The 12,242-nt window shown below is 40.6% G+C and overlaps 1 protein-coding gene across 24 annotated transcripts in view; it reads left to right on the top strand.

Moving 5' to 3' along the window:
- LOC147115349 (cAMP-regulated phosphoprotein 21-like) overlaps positions 1-12,242 on the top strand; it is a 789,554-nt gene that overhangs the window by 576,142 nt on the left and 201,170 nt on the right. For 23 of the 24 annotated variants that reach the window (XM_085993832.1, XM_085993820.1, XM_085993830.1 and 20 more), the window contains one exon: positions 4,615-4,785. The gene's annotated coding sequence lies outside the window, so the exon portion shown is untranslated. Of the gene's footprint in view, positions 1-4,614; positions 4,786-4,995; positions 5,101-12,242 lie in introns of all 24 variants that reach the window. The other variant, XM_085993821.1, reaches the window with a different exon arrangement.

The following is a 12,242-nucleotide window of genomic DNA, read 5'->3' as shown; positions in this document are numbered from 1 at the left end:
TACATCACTTCACACATATCCACATTAAATTGCATCCGCCATGTGTCTGCCCATTTCACCAGTCTGTCTATGTCTTCTTGAAGTCTGCTACTATCCTGTTTGTTTGCCAAGTTTTGTATCATCCACAAACTTCAAAGTTGTACTCCCTATACCCAAGTCCAGGTCATTTATAGATAACAAGAAAAGCAATGGTCCTAATACCAACCCCTGGGGGACCCCACTGCATACTTCCCTTCAATCAGGAAAACATTTGTTTACCACTACTCTCTGCCTCCTATCCTTTAGCCAATTTTGTACCAAAGTCATCGCCCTCCCATTAATACCATGTGCTTCTATTTTCTGAATGAGTTTGTTATATGGTACTTTATCAAATGCCTTTTGAAAGTCCATATTTACAATATCTACTGCAATACCTTCATCAACCCTCTCTGTTACTTCACCAAAGAACTAAATCAGGCTAGTCATTCACGATTTGCCTTTAACAAATCCGTGCTGGTTATCCTTTATTAACCCGTGCTTCTCCAAGTGAAAATTAATTTTGTCCATGACATTGGTCTCTAGTAATTTCCCCACCACTTACACTGGACTGACTGGCCTGTAGTTACTAGGTTTATCCCTCTCCCCCTTTTTGAACAGGGGTGTAACATTTGCAATCCTCCAGTCCTCTGGCACCACTCTCATATCCAAGGAGGATTGAAAGATTGTGGTCAAAGCTTCTGCTATCTCCACCCTAGCTTCCCTCAGCAACCATGATGCATCCCATCTGGACCAGGTGATTGTTAACTTTGAGTGACGCCAACCTATTGAATACTTCCTTTCTATCTATTTTTATCCTGCCCAATATCTCTACTGTACTTCCCCCTCCTCTACTGTGTCATTAGCTTCATCCTCTTTTGTGAAGACAGATGCAGAGTCCTCATTCAGTACCTCAGTCATGCCCTCTGCCTCCACAAGAAGATCTCCTTTTTTATCCCTAATTGGTCTCACCATTCCTTTAACTATTATTTTACTTGTTATATGTTGATAAAAGATTTTTGGGTTTGATTTTATGTTAAACGCTAATCTTTTCTCATTCTCTCTTTTCCCTTCTTATCCTTTTTCAATTTGTCCCTGCACTCTTTGTATACAACAACACACCGTTAAGAGATAGAATAGTGTTCACAGTAAGTAAAGGCCATTATTAAAATAACCTGCTGTTAGAGACATATTGACAGAAAAATGGGGGAGCTGCAAACAAGCCAAATTTTGCTTGGATTTGTGCTTTTGTTGAAACACAAGTAGCTAGAAGATTTAAATGACCAATATTGTCAACTTTCAGCAAGTATGAATTGGCTTCAAAAATAATGTTTGCTTCAATACATTCTTTGTGTTTGGCTTCAAACTGTTGAGAAGTAACCATCTTAACCAGAAATGATAGTTACAGAGGTTCAAAACATGACTGCTCTTGGTCTATCCTGGAGACTTCAGCTGGAACATCTTGGATGGTGAATAACCAAGATCATTTTTCAATATGCAAAGTAAGAACTGTTGCTCTGATTCCGATGGGCATACATTCAGATTTCTCTTTTTTTAAAGATTTTCTTAATTTCCTATTAAACCTGTGTCTTTGTACATCTTTCACCTTTGAAAGTGGGACGGATAGGCCTACAGGCTAGTACAAAATGTTTGACAATCGAGCTCTTTTAGTAGGCAAGATTGATGAGCATGTGTACGTTTTTCTGCCATTTGGTTGTATTTTAAATGATTTTCTCACCAATGAGGACTTTGTCCGGTGTGGGGGAGTAGAGGGATTTGTGATTTTTTTTTAATGCATGTTTCTTGTCATTTGTGACAAATTGTCAATGATTTTTTTACAAATGAATTTTACAGTAAAGAAATACCCAGAGCAGTTTACACCCATCAGAAGCCTTCTGTGTAGTTACATAGCTGATGCAGACTACATTTCCTATGCTGCTTCCGTGACAATGGTAGAATGCGCTAGCGGCCCACCTTGCAGCTGTCTCTACATTTTAGACAGATGGCTGTCTTCATCCATTTTTGACAGAAGCAGAACCTGATTATTTTTAAGTGCCTCAAAATTAGCAACAGCTTCGTAACTATTTTCTCAATTGTTGCTGTTCCAATGCAAGTGTTACTTCAGGATGTGCTCAGTGAGGAATTTCTCATACTGTATTCTCCAGTGGATGATTTCTGTCAGATCGGGGGTGAAAAAATCAATCATAATATCACCAGATTTGAATCAAATTTGGGATTTGCATTTATTCTTTAAACATTTTTGATTTTTACACTGAAATGGGAAACAATTTACCATGCGCAAAAAGTATATTTTTAAACGGTCTGCTTACAAAAGATGGGTCTGATTCAAAAGCTGTTGGACTGGGGATTGTTGGATCCAACAGTTGGGATGGACTCCATTTATCCAAAGCTGTTTCTGAAATGATCTTATTCCATGGTTTGTACTAAACTAGGCTGCTAGCATGCATCATGGCAAACTGGTGTGAAGGTAGAGTCTACTAGAAGTAATGTAAGCCACACAGTGACGTTGTCATAGCATATGGAATATGATTTGTTTGATATAGCTGGCTCGCATTTCTAAGGCTGTCAGACTAGCAATAAATCTTATTTATAATTTAGTTTTACTTTAATGCATTGTCACCTGTTTCCAGAAAGATGAGACAGATTGTCATTATTTTAAATTATTGCTGCATTGGCATTAATTTCTTTCCTATTTCTTTAATTGCTCCTGATTATACTTGCAATATATGGTGAATATTATAAAATGGGTCAAGTTCTGGCAAACTGTGCACTGCATTTATAATGAATGTTTGCATCAATTGCATCACATTATGAAATAGATTGATTAAATTGATAACTGTATGTTCTTTTAATATGCTTTTAATTATTTTATAATGTGTTTATAATGGGAACTTTTTTTTAACCTATTTACTAGTTACATTTCAGTGGAATGCAAGCATCTCTAGTGGGCCCCACAAATGGACTTCATTGTAAATCATCATGGAGATGAAATTTCTTCAGTCAATATTGATACCAAAAAGGCAATGTGAGTACAAGATGGGAAATCCTGTTTTGTACTCAATTTTGTCTTTTTAATTTTATTGACGGGATATATTTCAACTCCATAAGTGTACATTCCGTAATGCAGTAGATACTCTGCAAACTCAGTAAAGTGCAATCATATTTTTTTCTATGTCAAATTGGTTCAGCCATTTTCTTAAAATAAGTGTCAGCTTGGCTCAGTTGATATAACTTGTGCCTGAGACAGAAGGTTGTGGGTTTAAACCCACTCCAGCACTTGAGCACATAAGCTAGGCTCACACTTCAATGCTATATTGAGAGCGTGCTGCATTATTGGAGGTGCTGTCTTTCAGATGAGACGTTAAACTGAGGCTTCATTTCCTGTTGAGTGTATGTAAAAGAGAAGTTTTTCTCGATGTTAAAAGTGCTATCTAAATATGAGTAGCAGTTTTTAATTTTGTTACTGGAACTTGCATGGCCAAATCTTGAATTGTGTAAGAATTGGAATAGGATGTTCACCCTCATTTTAAAATATTTTCTTTTATTAAAATATTTCAAAACTATTTCATACCTATTACCTTAAATCAGATTTGTATATTCCAGTAGCATCAAAAATACTTATACTTTTGTAGTAGATTTTAGCATCTGATCAAGCAATTTCTTCTTGGATAAATCCTTAACTTTCACTGCAAACAGAAAACTGCTGGTGAAAGTTTCCTGCATTGACTATAGTTGGAGCATGTGTTCAAGCCCATCATAGTCAACATCACTCTCTCTAATGCACAGAAGTAACAACAGTGAACAGCACAATAATGCCAAGAAACATAAGGCTCTGTGACCCACTCATGTTTTACTACTGGTGTTTGTGACCCATCTAAAATGGAAAATACTGTAGTTTAAGTTTAATGTGTGTGCAGAAAGTGTTGTGTGTGGTTGCACAAATGATGATTCTCTGTATTCAAATAAAACAAACCAATAATGTAGGTTGCATAATTTTAACATTTATGAAAAAGAGCAATTGCATTTGGTAATTTTGTTGCACCATGATTTACAGCTCTGATGCATGGTACAGAATGTTCATTCAGTACTATTTTGCTTTCCAGTCTTTGGTCTCTTTCTTTTATATTCTATTGCTGTAAAGAACAAGTCTAAACACAATTTCTTAACCAATAATCATCTACCAAAATAAACTGTAAAACCACTGTAGTTACAAAACAAATGCAGATGTTTAATTTGTCTGGAAAAACAGTGAGGGCTACAGGCAATTATTTTTCCGATTACAGTACTTGAACAGTACAGGGTAAGAGTCTTGCAAGGGTCTGAATGAAAGCAGCGCACAACTAGAAATGCATGATCGTCAAGTGTAAAATAATTGTTAATTTTAGCTCTTTGCGTAGGAGCTGTTATGATTGAACAGCCGTTTCTTGCCTTTATTAGAGAAGCAGCAAGCGGTTTGAGACAGGTGGAGCTAATTCAAACTGTGAAGCAGATTTGCTTCAAGCAGGTCATTAGTGCAGGAAATCTGCCTCTACTCAAGACTTTCCTTAACCCTTGTATTATTTTCGTCATTTCTTTCAGGTTGATGATGGTCCATCAAATCCTCTTTGGGAACAGCATGGAGGTTGTCATTTTGGACTGTTGATGAGGACATGGGACTCACTTTGTCATTGATCAGTCGTGTTGATTTCAACAGTGAACAGCATCAGATAGAAAGCATCATCAAATCAACGCAGAAACCGTGTACTGAAGGTAATTTTTTTTTCCAAAATGTAAAATCTGACTAACTTTACTGAAGTGGGGATTGCTAATGGGTTACTTTTTATTTTAATTTGGTGAAGGGAAGCAGAGAAATTTAAAGGCACATTTGAATTTGCACTATTAAATGGCGCCATACTTTATTATTGTCTAAAATTCACCAATATACAATAACATACCATGGCTGGTGCTTAAATTGTACAGATTCACCAACCTATATACAGCAGGAGGAGGTATGAGTTGCAGAGCATGAGATTTGAGAGAAAAGGCAGTGATCTCTGGGAAGAGTTGTAAGAAATTTAGTAACAGGTTAGTCAGATTTTAATCTTTTGTGAATAAATTGACTTTTATTCCTTTAAATATGTCAATAGCAATTTTCACTATCGTAAAATGTCACTTGTGAAAAATAAACCTTTTAGGATGATGATGGGATCTGTATGTGAGCACGCGTGTGTGATTAAATCTATTAAGTCTTGGCCAGAAATGATGTCGAAAAAAAGACATTAAATTATTAAACTAATGCATATTATTCTACACAAGTTAACAGAAATATATATATGTATATCTCTAGCATGAAAATATGATTTAAAATAAATCTGTTTACTTACATTTGTGCTTTGAAAGCAGAATGACATTTTTGTTTATATAGTAACTGCACAGTATGAATTGTACATTGTTATAATATAGTTTCTTTATTTTAACCTGATGTTGCTTAGGAGTAACATAGGTCATTATTCCTTATGTTGACACCTGCATATGTTGCTAAGAATATGCATGATCAATGACCAGCCTTATTGTAGGTTGATATTAAAAGCACTTAACCCACTAAGATTCTAAAACACTTGGGCTACCTTTACATTGAGCACCATTAGCTGTGCACTGTTGAAAGGTGGATTGCTTTCTAATGGGCTTTTTACTTGCATTATAGAAAGCTGACGATTTATCTTTTGGGAATTCTTGTAAAACATGTTCTGTATAAAGTAGAATTGGTTTGGTATAGTAGTATTTCATAATTTGTTCAGAATCCCTCTGTATAATGATATGTATATAATATGTACATTGTGTTTATGGCCCATAATGTGGAATTGAACATCTGACTGTAGCTTTAATTTCTACACAGCAATCGATGTTAAATGAATATGGATATTTAACATTTTAATCTATATAGAGTCATGGAGCTGAATGTTCCTACTGGCTCGTTAGACTTATTATTGAATCAAGTTGAACTTGGAACATGTACAGTCTTGCAAATATAATACATCATAATCTACATTTAAGAGATTTTCAAGATGGCAGCCTTTGCCTTCTCAGAAGAGTCGAGAACTAGCTCCCCATATCTAAAAGAGAACATTCTTGTACATTGAGTCTATGCCTGTCCTACACATCATCTATGTCAAGTAATTGCTTCATTTTCTTCCTCATTAATTAAATATTTAAGTTTTTTGCACTCTAATTGGTCATCTTCTGTTTTGATTATTCACCAGTTAAACCTTTTCCCTCGATCACATTTTACCAATTTTTTTTTACACAAATTGCACTCATACAGCACAGAAGGCTGCCATTCAGAGCATTATACTGTGTCGGCTGTTTTGAAAAGCTATCCAATTAGTCCCATCTCCCTGCTCTTTTCCCATAGCCCTGCAAATTATTCCTTTTCAAGTATACATTCCAGTAAAAAAAAAAGACATAGCTGCCAATATACTCCACTATATATTTTCTGAAATTAGTTATTTTCACATAATAAACCCAATGAAAAACAATCACAAACAACAAATGTGGTCATCAACTTAGCTCCAACAAATCTCTCTGCAGCTTCCACAAGCAGAACGATGTATTCTGACGAGTACCTGACCATCCTGAGATCCAGGTGGATCATCCTCATATTTCATAGACGGCCACCTGAAGCTCCACATTGACTCCCAACACACTTCAATGCGCACCTCCCAATGAGATTCCAATGCTCGGGAGTTGCCATTTAGCTGGGTCTCCACCTCGTGCACACATTGACCAGCTGGATTCCTGGCATTGAGGTCGCCCGCTGCTTCTGACTCATGTGGAAAATGGTCAGCTGAATTTCCGACTTTGTCTTTTTGAATCATGTAGCTCAGGAAAACAAATGGAATGCAGTTGAGAACGAGCAGGTCAAAAGAATTACAACTGTTCAGCAAATCAATGGCTCAACTGAGTGGGCTTGTGATCTTAGTGCAGAGAACCACTGACCAGCAGGAACCCACGTATGTAAGAGTCCAACCCATCTAAATCTGTGAACACCACCATGGGAGATCGGCTGGTAATTTACAAATATAAATAACAAGATCTCGCTGTGGCAGAATGGGTAAATGCCACAGGGCATGCAGGGTTCAAACTTCAAATAGTGATACTGAATCAGCTCAGCAGCAGTGGGACTGCTACAGGTGGCCTTGTGGTCCCTGGGCTGAGGCCGGAGCAAATCAGCCATGGTTCACATTCCTAACTGCTACCTGTTGGAAAGCTCGCGCATGCGTATATATGGGTAAAGACAAGATCAGGCTCATCTTTTGATGCCGTTCCCTGATGCTTGAGTGTCAGCCTCTGAGTCAGAAGGTCGTGGGTTCAAGTCCCACTCCAGAGACTTGAGCACAAAAATCTAGGCTCACATTCCGGTGCAGTACTGAAGGAGTGCTGCACTGCCGGAGGTTCCGTCTTTTGGATGAGATGTTAAACCGAGTGTTATGTTCATTAATAACTAGTCGTTTTTATTAAGAACAGCTAGCTTTTGCTGGACACTTTATTGAGCACATGTGGACTAGGTACAGTATCTGTAGAGGCCTCCATCTTGACTGCTGCCTTGTGGGTAGCCTAGTGCACCCTGGGTAGCCCACTCTTATATACATACAGCACCACCTAGTGTACCATTCCAGAATGACAGGGTACTGATCATTACACCGAGGCCCCGTCTGCTCTCTCAGGTGGACATAAAAGATCCCATGGCACTGTTTTGAAGAAGAGCAGGGGAGTTATCCCCTGTGTCCTGGCCAATATTTATCCCTCAATCAACATAACAAAAACAGATTATCTGATCATTATCACATTGCTGTTTGTGGGAGCTTGCTGTGCACAAATTGGCTGCCGTGTTTCCTACATTACAACAGTGACTTCATTGGCTGCAAAGCGCTTTCGGCTGTCCAGTGGTCGTGAAATGCGCTATGTAAATGCAAGTCTGTCTGTCTGTGAATATCCTGTTGGCTATTCAAACATTTTTTAGGCTCCTGAGCAAAGAATCCCCAGTTAGGCAACTGGAAGCTCAATCGCTTTCAGAAGAGAAAGGAGGTGAATAGGAGGGACAAATAACATAAACAGTGGCCCAGTAATTCCGGGCCCAACGCGTGAGTACGGACGGGGTACTCACGCGTGTGCCCGGAGGAATTGCCGGTTTTCAGCATGCACAGCGCATGCGCTGAAAACCGGCATTTCCTGTCCTCTGACCCAAGGGGTTAAGAGGCAGAACGCGCGCGACTGCACAGGCAGCGCGTGCGCAGTGAAATTCCTTTTTTTTTCCAGAGTTGCGCGTGTGTAAAGGCCTCCGGTCTTTACGCATTGAAAAACCACACGTAAGTACTTCGTTTTTCAGGTAAGTGGGCTTTTAGTACAATTGAGAATTTTTTTTCCACAGGTTTGTTATTTTTAAAGAATTTACAGTAAGGTAAGTTTAGTTTTAGCCCCGATTTTTTTATATAATTGTTTTTTTCAAATTTTAAAATTATTGTTTAAAATAGTTTTTCAGAGTTCTTTATTGTTCATTTAAGTAGTGCAATGTTTTTTTAAATTTTCTTTCAGGTTTAAGTAGTGTTTTGGGGCCAGGAGTTTTCATGAGTTTGACAGCTCTTACTGTCAAACTCATGAATGAACTTTTGCAGCCTCCCATTGGTTGCCCTGTGCTCACGTGATCCCAGCCGGCTCATCGCACTAAGTATGCCGTTGGGTCACGCACGCACAGCGCGCCGACATCTGAACCGGGCCAGTGAGAGGAAATGCAATGCAGGCCCGGGCTTCAGATGTCAACGTGCAGGGTGAGTGCAGATCGGGGGCTTGCACGCGCGGCAAGCTCCCGATCCTAATTTCAGGGCCATTGTATTTAAACATGTCGAATATATCCAGCCAGTGAGCTACCGATGTCACTGAGGCTGACCCTGACTCTCTTGGTTTCAATATCTCACTTTTGAAATGTTTATTCTATCTCACGTGTAACCTTTTGGGTGCTTCAAAATAAATGAAGGACAAAAAGGGGTTATTTGTAGGTTTATGAAAGATGCATGCACTGGTGTTGCAGGCCTCGTTGCTCAATTGCTCTGGATACCTTAAGTGTGCTCAGGCAATAGAGACAAGGGGCAAAAATCATCCAGGTATTGACTTTTAAGCAATTTTTGCAAAGGAGAAATTTTCAAAACCCTGCTGCTTAATGGTTTTGCACACCTAACTGAAGAATTATTGGGAAAATGCTTGGTACAGTTCTGTACACAGCTGACAATAATAACAAAGCAATCACTTTTTATCATCCACTACACATTCCAGCATCACACCCCACGCCATGATGATTAATGTTTCATCTCTAAACACTTTTATCTGATAAAGATGGGCCATTTAGGAAGAATATTTGCTCCTTTATGCTTTCAAGTTCGCATTCTGTGAACTTATCAGTAATGCTTGAAAATTATTGATATTTTTAAATGGTATTTGAAAACTGAATGTTTCTCCCTGTGGATTGAACTTGGGTTTCAGTGTATGCACCACAAGATGTTACCGTCTGGTCTGACTTGGATCAGCTAATCTGTTTTAGTTGATTAAGTGAGCAACAGAATAGAAGTCAGGCTCCATCAAAACTCTTTGGGGGGAATTTTATCAATGGGGGCGCGTGGGGGGCGGGACTGCTGGTTGTCGAGTTTCAGTCCTGCCCCCAACGACGTCTGGCCAACCCACGCTATTTTCCCTTGATTGACCTTGTTAAGCCTGCCCAGCGGGCTTAGCAGGCCAGTTAAGGGAAAGCCGGTGACAGAGAGCGTCAGCGTATGACATTTCATCTGTCAAAAATTTTTGACAGATGAATTGTCATCGTTTGACAGCTTTGAGAAGCTGTCAACTACTGACATTCTCTGGTGAGTCCTTGTATTCAAGGCTCACCAAACCTCTTTCCTGTGCAGAAATCAGATGGCTGTTACATCGGAGAATGTAACAGCCATTCTGTCATCTCTGCCGTGGAGATGAGGAACATCTGGATCCCCAATGGTTGAAGCCTGCAGGAATAAACAAAGGTAAGTAAACTTTTTCTAAGACTTTTCACTCACCTCCCATACTTACCGCTCCACAGTTGCACCCATCACTCACCTCTACAGCGCACTTTTCGAACCCTCTGACCCCCACAGACCCACTGCTCGCCTCGCTGACCCTGGTGGGGTTTCCCAACGTCAGGAAGCCCACACTTGTGTTGGAAAAATGGGGATAAGCCTCTTAACTGCCTGTTAACTACCTGTTAAGTGGCTGTAATCCCCTTCCTGTCTCGAGGAGACGGGTCCCTGCGCGAGTCGGGGACCCGCCTCCCGGGAAGATGTCACGGAGGCGGGTTGGGGGCGGGTTCGGTACCCACTCCCAGTTTCTGCCATTTTCCCGACAGTCCCGCCTCCCCAGGGCTGGCAAAGTCGCCCCAAGTGTTTTCATGTTAATAAAATATTATGTACAAAGTACTGAATAAAATGGGACCTCATAGCTTTTGTACCGGTCATATGATCAACACAATGCATTTGATTACATTAGTTCTTGTAATAGTTAATCAACTGTTATCACTCAGCCGGAGTTTGAAGCAACTTAGGGAATGGCTATATATATATATGTATATATATTTTAACTAGTTGGGCTACCAGCTTGTATTCTACAGTTGACTGCTGCATTGCCTCAGCAGTACAGCAGCCACTGTATTCTATGGAGCAACTTAGCTTACTCTTGATAATTGAACAAACTTGCATTTACATAACGCCTTTCACAACCTCAGGATATCCCAAAGCACCTTTTACCCAGTGAAGTACTTTTTTGAAGTGTGGTCACTGTTGTAATATAGGAAACACAGCAGCCAATCTGATAATTTCCTGCTGCAGCGTGCATTACATTTATTAATTTAAAATTCACCTGCTGTTCACTAATTCACCCACTTGTCTATTCCCTTGGCATGTCATTTATCTCCCTTGTAACATTGTTCAGTGTTAACAGTAAATTAGTAGCCTCCTCCATATCATTTCAGGAGCCCCTCACACTCCTCTTTTCTCCTCTCTCCCTAACTTCACCTTCCCTTCCCCTCTGCTTTCACTTCCCCTACCCCATCCCATCTCGTTCTTTCTTCCCCATCTCTCGTTTCCCCTCTCCTGCTTTCCCTATCTCTCTCCTTGCACTTCTCATTCCACACTTCTCTCTTACCACACCCTTCTCTGTCTCTCCTCGTCCATCTCTCTCCCCTCTCCCACCTCCCTCCCTCTCTCTCTCTCTCTCCTCACCCTCTCTCTCTCTCCTCACCCTCTCTCTCTCTCTCTCTCTCTCCTCACCCTCTCTCTCTCTCTCCTCACCCTCTTCCTCTCTCTCTCTCTCCTCACCCCCTCTCTCACCCTCTCTCTCTCACCTTCTCTCTCTCGCTCTCACCCACACCCTCACCCTCTCTCTCTCTCTCTCTCTCCCTTTCCCTATCCCTCTCCCTCTCCCCCTCTCGCTCTCTCTCTCCTCACCGTCACACTCACCCTCTCTCTCTCTCTTCCCCCTCTCTCTCTCCCCTCACGCTCACCCTCTCTCTCGTCACCCTCACCCTCTCTCTCTCTCTCTCTCCCTCACCCTCTCTCTCTCACCTGCTCTCTCTCACCTTCTCGCTCTCTCGCTCTCTCTCACCCTCACCCTCAAACTCTCTCTCCTCACCCTCTCTCTCTCTCTCTCTCTCTCTCCCTCACCCTCTCTCCCTCCCTCTCTCCTCACCCTCTCTCTCTCTCCTCACCCTCTCTCTCTCCTTGTTACATTGTTATAGTATCGCATCGTTAAATGGAACTACTTTGGTATGGAACTACTTTGGTATGGTGTAGTTATATTGTTATGTGGCACACTGTGCACGGGCAGTGCACAGTGCAGCGTCGGACATCTTGTATCACTCCGCACCATGCGGCAGCACAGAAACAAGGCAAGAATACAGCTAGTAAAAGCAGTAACTAAAATGAGCTAAAAGTGTCTATTATTTATAGTATAAGAACACAAGGAGACACAACATGGTGGCAGCAGTATAAGTGAGTAAAAAATTGTGCTATACGAACTACGAATAAGACGAAAAGTGATTTTATGAGCTGATTGTGAGTGCCGATGTCTGCGGTGATTTGAGAGTGAATCGTACGGGGAAACTAAAATGACGACTGTGCAAATGCAACCCCTCATGAACTGGGAAGCCGACGATA

Source organism: Somniosus microcephalus, chromosome 7 (assembly GCF_052327205.1).
Source record: "Somniosus microcephalus isolate GS21.2 chromosome 7, FLI_Smic_1.0, whole genome shotgun sequence".
Taxonomy (NCBI): Eukaryota; Metazoa; Chordata; class Chondrichthyes; order Squaliformes; family Somniosidae; genus Somniosus; species Somniosus microcephalus.
Note: the sequence above shows the minus strand (reverse complement) of the source record. Positions and strands in the feature narration are given on the sequence as shown.